The 9,173-nt window shown below is 43.2% G+C and overlaps 1 long non-coding RNA gene across 2 annotated transcripts; it reads right to left on the reverse strand.

The window, feature by feature from the left end:
* Window positions 1–602: 602 nt before the first annotated feature.
* On the reverse strand, window positions 603–6,672 carry LOC148056139 (uncharacterized). 2 transcript variants are annotated; one of them, XR_015703833.1, is made up of 3 exons: window positions 6,566–6,672; window positions 4,348–4,692; window positions 603–778 (listed from the first exon to the last, which is right to left on the reverse strand). It is a non-coding gene; the product is annotated as an uncharacterized LOC148056139 (long non-coding RNA). The 2 variants fall into 2 exon arrangements; XR_015703834.1 differs by lacking the exon at window positions 6,566–6,672 and adding an exon at window positions 5,068–5,200.
* Window positions 6,673–9,173: the final 2,501 nt, after the last annotated feature.

Here is a 9,173-nt window from a genome sequence, read left to right on the forward strand (position 1 = left end):
TTTTAAAATGCCAAAGTCCCTGGCATGGCACCAGGCGTTGGTTTAATTTCATTCTCATACTTGCTCAGAGCCAAAATGAGTCATCTTCCCCATGAAATACAAATCTGTACACAACGCTAGCTGTTAATTACCTTTCCTGTCTCCATTAAAGAGCGAAGTGACAGTTTCAACCTCTCCCTGGGCGAGCATTGTGTTCTCTCGCTGTCTCCATCCCTCGCCAACAAATCTGCCGCTACAACTCAAGTGGCACTTGAGATATTCAGTCTAGCATTTCAACAACAGTATAATAACTGATAATTTGACAACAAGAAGCCATCTTTAGAAAACTCAAGCCACTTGCAACCGCAGTAGAAACAAATAGAGGTATTTCTTCACCAGGCCTGCCCACAGAGCAGCTCATTTGGCCCCATCCAGCATTGATCACTCCAAGGCTAGGAGCGGTCATCTCCAAAACATTGATGGAGCCAATGTGCTAAACCAGCGAATCAGGGGTTTTATCCTTTATTTATTTACATGGTTATACTACTGTGTACATAATGTTTTGAGAATAACAGGACTCAAAGGAGATGATACCTGGCTACAGAGTGATTACTCCGGGCATCCCCAGCCCAAATACCACTCTCCAGCTCTGAGGAGGTCATCTCTATGGCTTCGCTGTCACCTCAGTGACCAGGATACGCTCGTGTCACTCGTATCTCCCAACTCTGTAGACATCAGGTAGTCCACCAAAATTTCAGAAGTTGCTCAGGTGCCTTTTTACCTTTGCACAGTGCATTAACTGGAAGGAATGCAAGTGTTATAGCAGTTGCCACCAATAAACAGTCACAGAACCTGACCCTTCCATATTCCAAAAATTACACTGGTTTCAGACATGACAAGCAAAAACTTAGTTGTTCTTGTTCTCTGGGCTTTCAGTTGTATGGGAGACTCTGACTGTGCTCTCAAGACTTCCCTGTGTAACCATGAAGGGCAGAAATTTTTTTTTTTCAATACAACAGAATGCATTTTTGAAATACCCTTGTGAAGAGCTTTATCTATAGAGTGAAATAACATAAGATTTAGAATATAACCATAAGAAAAAAGAAAAAAAAAAAAATCAGGCAGCACTGGAGTTGTTACTCATTTACAGTTGTAGCAGAAATTCACCCCTATGCAAAAATGAATCAAGATCCATACAAGACTTAGCCCAGTAAGCCCTTGGGATTCAAACAGATTAGTGTACTCGTGCTGAGCCTTCCCAGAAGGGCAAACCTCACCTTTGTGTGCACTGCAGCAGTTAAAGAAACAAAAATTTGCAGGAATTGAAAACATTGGAATTTGAAAGCCTGCAAAGGCAGCAGGGAAAAAAAGTAATATTCACTTCCATTTCAGTTCATATATGCAATGTTTTACCCAGCCAGAATAACCTCCACCCAAAACCTCAGAGCAACTTGCTAACCCATAATCAGGTCTCACTGGATGCCTCTACGTTAGATAACACAGCTAATGCATCTTTAATCCTTTGTGTCACTGCAAGAGAAGATTGATGTGTTCACAGCAAGGTATTGGATCATTTGCTTGTACCATGCCACAGGTCATTCTCTTAGCTCAGCCTGAAGGCCACTGTAACTAATTTTTTTTTCCTTAAACTAGCTACTCCCAATTTATTTACTTATCCATCTGAATAAGTAAATACAAACATCAGGGTTGATATCTTTATAGCATCTTTCCCACTGAAGAACCAGAGACTCGTTATATCAGGATACCCACTACTACGATCAGACCTTTTTGTCATGAATTTATTACTTCGTCATAGGATGTTGTGTATTGAGTAGAACAGCTCCAACTGAAACCAGTTCATTACTCATCTACTCTGTGGCTTATGGGGGAAAGCTCTGAAATTATTAAAAATAAATGCACAAGAGGACTGGCATTATTTCTCAGAGGCATGGAAATTCCAGTTACCACCCACGTCTTACCTGAGAAACCAGAGTACAAGAAAATATTCTAATGATCAAGAATTTCTTTTATTAATTTCATGAGGGTATCTAAAGAACAATGCAGAAGGCTGAATTTCAGCCTTGCAAGGTTAATCATAGAAAATTCATCTACGTGAAACACACTGCCTAGTTTACTGCTGCCATTTTTTTTTCCCCATAAAATAGTTTAAAGCTCGTTATTCATTTCATTGAACTTTTCACGGGGTTGTTCATCACATTTTACCATTGTGGCGAGTGACTAATGACCTTGAAAAAAATAAAAAGTAGCCATATGAGCATTAGCAGAATAATATATACTCCAGATTAAGGAGGGAATGTTTAACTTTTGCTCAGTGAGGTATGTAGCTCGCTTGACAACGAATGATTTAGAGGGAAAGCAATAGGAAAACTCATGATGTTTTTGAGATACAGAGTAGGTGTAAGCAAAGCTGCAGCTCAATGCAAGCAGAATCCTAGCCAACCACCATGGAAATACTAATATGCTTTTGTGCTTGAGCTCACCTAGCCTGTACCTATCTTATTTAATTCCTTGAATTCAGGGCCGTCATGAATAACAGGCTCCATTACATTTTCTTCCCACAGACTGGGGAAGAAACGGGAACAGTGACTGCTAAACAGGGTAAGACTAGTATCTACTATTTTCCTTCCAAACAGAGGAATTATTCCATAGTGAGTAGCTGAAGGTGCAAGACGCGCTGCTACGGACTCCCAGTGGTGTGGCCTGTTCATGGACAGCTTGCTCATAACTCTCACTGTGTAGGATTTTTTTCCCCTGAAACGTGAGTCATCTCTCAATCTCTTTAAAAATCTTAATGCTGCTAATACTAGCTATCCAATTCCAGGTATTCTCATTCAGATAAATAACAGCGTTCCCTTCCTGAAACCTTTGGTGCGTGTGTGAGTTTGTAGTGATGAGTTCCAATGGATATACGTGAGCTGCGTGTGGAAAAGAAAAGAAAAAGAAACACAAAAAGAAATGGTTGAATAGCCCTGCATTTGTTCTCTTGAGCCTCATCTCAGTCATGCTTTAACACAATTTAAGCACTGCCCAATTTGACTCTTTACGCAGCCCCAGCAGATGACAAGGTGTTACAAAACCTGAAGATACCACATGCAGCTGAAAGTGCCCAAGCAGACTTGCCCCAGATAGACCCTGGTCAGGAGAACCGATGGCTGGAAGAAGCTGGGGGGGAACAAAACAGAAAAAACGTAGGATCTTTAAAGATCCTTCTTTTCATCCTGTTTCTATTCAGAGAGCTCACGACTTCAATATAGGAGCAAGAACTATTTTTTTCTTTTAATTTTACAAGATTTCATGGGGAGATTAAAGTTTCTCTGTAGTTATTCTCTCTGCATTTGATCTGGCTTATTTCTTTTAATATCAACAGAGTTAAAAGAGGATGCATGTCATCTGTTTTAATGGGCTTGGTTTTTCCCACTTTTACTTTTTACAAGAACCATCAGCTAAAAGATAAAAGGTAACACTACTGTTCTGACCTGGCAGAATTTTACATCTACTTAGCCATCCTAGAGGTTATTTCAGTCGCAAGCTAGCCAAGAGCCAGACTCTTGCTTTTTGGTTGCAACCAAAAAACTGCCAAATGCAAAAGGAGTTTTTCCAAGTAAAAGCATTTTGATGGATGTGTGTGTAACTGTTGCATCCTGAAATGCCTTTGGAAACATAAGACACCATGCTGAGAGGTTGGCCACATATAGATTACTGAGTTGGAAAATTATTTTGGACCTAAAGTATCTGTACTTCAATTTTATGGGTAATTAAACCTAATGTGTTGCCATTCAGAAAGCAATTAAGTCCAGTATCTAGAATGCGGTGTCCCCTTCCAGTGAGCAATGGGGAGGAAGCGACAGGATTCACTGTGCTGATTGATCGTTTCTGGGAACCCCGCTTGCAACCTTTAGGTCCTCTCATAAAACAGGAATTGGGCAAAATGTGGAGGTGGAGTAAGAGGATGTCCCTTGGGCTATACCTTGCATGCGTTATCAACTGCACGCCCAGGGCAGGTGCATTAGCTGACTCAGGGAGAGCCTGGAAAAGAGGTTTCCCTAGCAATTAGCTTTATCTGGATACTGTTGGACTAAGGAGACAGGAATGGCCAAAGATAAGAAAGACCAGGGCTACAGCAATGATTTCTGTTCTTTGTGGACTTCATGCCAAACACACCAGGCACCCTGGAGGTCTTTTCACTTTTTCTGTTGGCAGAAGACACCAATTCAATTTGGCTAAAGGCATCAAATCCATCAATAGAGGTAACACAGACATTGCAAAATCACCTTGGCCGAGAGTCATACTTAGCATGAGGCTCTTAATTCTTAAAAACCAGAAACTACCTAACCCTGAGCAACATACCATTCCTGACGTGATAGAGAGCAGGCTCCCAGGCCATGCCTACAGCCCTAGATGGAAGTGAACCAAAATGGCTGCAGTCCATCACTGGATGCCCCTGAAGCCCCCCACGCATCCCGCGCAGCCCATCCGCAATGATGCGGCGGGAGCTGTGGCGCCCACTCCAAGCAGAGGATCTGCTCTGGGCTCCCTCAGCCCCCTATGTTGCACATGGCCCACAATCCTCAGCCATACAAAGGCTTGTGCTTGGTTCAGACAATCAAGAAAGGTGTCATGAAGTAACCCAGCAGCTCAAAACACAGAGGTGAGCTGCCACCAAGGTCAGTGAAAGCTCTGAGTCGAGATCTTCTGAAAGAAAGAAAGAAAAAAAAAAAAAAAAAGGCAGGCTTATGTCCAAGTACCCATTATTACCACAATATTTGTTTTAAATTGTATTATTAAATATTATTAAATTTAATAACACTAGTGCACTGGGACATAATTGTGATCAAAACGTTCACACAAGGTTAGAAAGAAAGTTGGTTGCAAAGTCACGAAACCAATCTAATCTCTTGCTATGCAGTCCTACACTTTGGAAGGAAGATAATTGTTACTGAATCTCACCAGTGCATAGTTGCCATGAATAAAAACTTAATAACTGAAAGTCTGTATAATGCCTATTTTTTTGGCATAACTATGGAACGGGGAAGGAGATTGGTAGGGGAAAATGTAAAATAAACTTACCAAACAATATCTCAACAAATATCAGATCAAATCACATCTCAGAGATGCTATTACAACCATACTGACCCAGCCAAAGCATTGGTCTTTCTGATAGGAAAAGTAAGCACCAAGCAAAGATTTCTTAAAACGTTTTTCTCTTCCTCTGTTACTTTTATACTATTATTTGAATGCATCAGCTTGCCACTTCTTCATGACTGGGCAGCTCAGTGATAAGCCAGAGTATTACAAATGTTTTCTCCATCTTTGAGAGCAATATGTAATATCATTAGATTTCCAGAGTTTGCTTTGACAGTGATATGTTCAACGGACAAGCTGGTCTCCCCATTATAGAGATGGGACCGGCTCCGAGTAAGCAAGATAGAAGAGGAGCATTAGTGGAAACCTATTATCTCTGTTCAATTTTCCCAAAGAGTAACCAAGGCTTCTTCTGTGACAGAGAATAAATGAAAACATTTATCGTCTGATAAAAATTAGTAAGCTGCTCTAACACCTGCCCATACTGGCACGTTTCCTTGCCGATTACAGTGCAATAAGGTGGCTTCAGGCGATGAGCAGCAAGCAGCGGCGACAGCCTCAGCAACCACCGCTGCTGCCACCCGAGGACCTGGCTTGGAGAGCACAGGGATGAAGCTAAAAACCCTGGCACCACCAAAAAAGGATTCATCTAACTGGTTTACAGCTCACATTTCTGCAAGCAAAATAAATTGGTCCTGTTCCTCTGCCTGCCTACATGCTCCCCTCCTCCACATCACCACTGCCCAAGCTGCTTTTGGACCACCAGTTGCTGCACCTTAACGGCAGCACATTCAAAGTAACATCACCCCTTCCTGGGCGCTTCTGGAAGATGAACTTTCTCAAGGTGCCAGGCTTGCAGTCTGTTGTAGTGCCTGGCTAGTTTTACACCCCGGCCCATCCACGAGAATATTGACAACATAGGAGGTCTGCTAATGGGTTGTATTTCTGCATCAGATCCTCCCGAGCTGCTGCAGAGGCTGGCAGTGATGTGTGACACATCAGGAATTTCCCAATTTGTTGACTGTCACAGGTTTGCTTTCACCTTCGTGGAAAATCAGTCCCAGGAGTCAAAAGCCAGCTTTTCACTCTCTACTTCAATGCCTCCGTTCAGCATGTGCTGGTTAATGACGGTGTGTAATAATCAATAAACAGCTCTTGGCTTTCAGCTGATGGTGCATTACTGCCAGACAGAAAGGGGAAGGTGAGCTGTGCAATTTCTGCTAGCCGGGGAAGGCTCTCTGGGCATATACAACCCCTAACAGCCTCCCATACTTGTCCTGCTGATGTCGTTACCACACTCCTAACTCTTTGCTGTCAGCATATTGCTGTATTCTGGAATTAAAAGACTGACAGTCGCAGTGCCCCCAGGGTGTAATGATATGCAAACAGGCAGCATTTTCATGATTTCCAAAAACTATGTCCCAGCATAGAAGCTGCAACGAGGGTGATGGAGGTGGGTTATCCCAGGAAACTTTATGCTTACAAAACATGGGCCCACATGGATTTGAATCCAGACCAGCGGCAGGAGAACATTGCTTCATACAGTACAGGTCTGCAGTGCTTGTACTGCAAGAGAGAGCCGGAGTTCAGTGGTTGCTTTCTGCTTGTATCCTGCCAACCTCATTTGACCTGCTAACACAGAAGGTTATGAATGAGGGAGAAATGCTCTTTGGTAAAAGCAAGAAACACACACATCAAAATAAAAGCATCCTCCCAGGTGCACAAGATAGCAAAGGAAATAGCCTAAGGTTTCATCACACTTATCCCATTTCATACCTGCACCCGATACCAAGAGACATCTATCCAAACTGTCAGACTTCTTTCCACTATGCAGAGGGACAGCTTGTAGCACTTTGAGGTTGTAAGGACAGAAACCAAAGGCCAATTAAGTGTTTCTTGCATGAGATCAGCCAAGTGCCTAAATCCCTTTGCCTCATAACTTCCAAATAACTCCTGCTTGACTCAAGCAAGGTAGCAGGGACACATTGGATACCAAGTTATAAACAAAAAAAACACCTTTCAGGCTTTAACTCCTCGAGATTATCACTCGCTGCCTACATAATCCATTTGATCGAGTTTGGTTCTGTACATGGTTATTTTTCCCAGCAGTGCTCCAGAGGTGGTACAAGCACCCAGCAGAGAACCCATCTGAAATGAGTTCCCAACACCAAAGACAGATGGGCAGAGCCTGCACCTCCTTTGCACGGTTCAAACAAGATCTGTCCACACACGGTGCAGTCACACCATGCTCCAAGGGGTAGGTTTAAGCTCTGAAGCAGGCAGGATCCTGCAACCCCCTCCTGCAAGGTCAACCAGTAATAGCTCCCTTCAGGTCAGTAAGCAGCTCTTATCTCCCTGCAGCATTGGTCAGGGTGAACGGCAGATACGAATTCAGTCAAGCTGGTGCGAGCACTTTGCACGGTGCTCATGCACTGATGATCAATCATTCATAAGCTGGTTTTGTGCTGAGAAGTTCTCAGGGGCTCTTCTGCCTATTGCCAGACCCGCGATGCACTGTGACCGTCACAGCGGGTCCTGGTGGCACCAGCTGGGTGACGTGCCCTATTGTAGCTGTCAGATCTGCTTTAAGACCTGCCACTTGTGATGCAGTTTGACCTGACCCAGACCGAGTGAGGCATTTGCGTCTGGAAACCACAGACCTCTTGCCTTAGTGGGGAAAGAAAAAGGAAGAAAGCAGCTGGGGCAGAGCAGACTGGTTCTATTTTACACCCTCACCCACTAAGCCCGTGTCCAGCCACCACTAAGTCTGACCAGCTGGCTCCTTGTTAAGAACCAGGTCAAGGAGTTGTTGGGTCTGCAAACCCACATGGAGGCCAGACCCTCTGCCTGGATGAAACAACAGCATAAGGTCTTTGCTGCAGGGTGCGGCTTTGAGAGGCAGAGGAAGCACTAATCCAAGGTTGCTACTTATTTGCTTTGGACTCCAGGTATTTTTCCTCTCTTACTGAGGATGCTCAGGCTTACTTGACAAGCAGGACCATGCTTGAAGTCACCCTTCTGTTATTATAAATTAAATTGTCAATATTCAGCATGACAGTGGGCAGAGCTTTTTTTCTCTCTCTCTCAAAAAACAAAACAAAACACCAACAACACACCAAAAAACACCACTCTGAAGTCCCTATACAGGATTGCAGCTTCTGACAAGCTTTGTGGAGTAAATGATGTGATATAACTGGAGAAGGTGAGGGGACACAGGATTCCCATACTGTTTACTCTCACACAATAAGGGTCAATCACAGCAACTCAGTAGCTTAAAATGAATTTCACACCTCGGGTCAGCGTGAAATGAAAGGCTGCTCCCCTCTCCCTCACGCCAGTGCAGTGAACCTGGGACAAAGATGCATTGCTGAGGTACATTGAGTCAAGGGGAATTTTTGTTTCAGCTCCTGCTAAAAAATTAGCAGAAGTAGCCTGGGAACGTACAGAATAAGACCAACACTTCCTGCATTTCTTTTCCCAGCAGGAAAATAAAAACAAAAAAAACCAAAAACCAACTAGACAAAACAACCACCCAGCTGAAATACATCTCGACATTTCTTCTCTTACTATTTCTTCTCTTACTCCAAACTAGATTCAGCATGTGGCATTAAACCCATTTCAGAGCAGCTAAATGCAATACAAAGCATTAACCTGAAGGTGAGAAAAGCCATAGCCCATTCCAATGGGCTATTTGGTGCCCCATGCTGAACACTTCCACAGCGATTAAAGTGTTAGGTTATTGAACATCGCTTCTGCTACAAGAGTTATGCCATGTCATGTTTCTTTAAAATACTGGAGAAAGCCATACCAAAAGAGGCAGGCTATAGCCATGGAGAGGAATACAGCCAAATAGATGCCAGGGGAGAACCAAAGCAAGCAACGAGCCACTTTTCTCATCACTTCTTCTTGATTAGATCTCTTTCTGTCATTTGCAGATGTGGTTCTCCAGTTTACCTCACCACCACCACCAGCTGTTTTTTGCTGAAGTGAACAATTTGGAGTAAATGTTAAATCTGTTTAAAAAAAAAAAAAATGCATAGCAAGAACTGAACTGCTCCCAGTTCAGACAGCATATACAGGGACCAGCCCCT

The sequence above is a fragment of the Nipponia nippon genome, unplaced genomic scaffold, assembly GCF_047370975.1.
Source record: "Nipponia nippon isolate SJK-2023a ecotype South Korea unplaced genomic scaffold, ASM4737097v1 scaffold_17, whole genome shotgun sequence".
In the NCBI taxonomy this organism is placed as follows: domain Eukaryota; kingdom Metazoa; phylum Chordata; class Aves; order Pelecaniformes; family Threskiornithidae; genus Nipponia; species Nipponia nippon.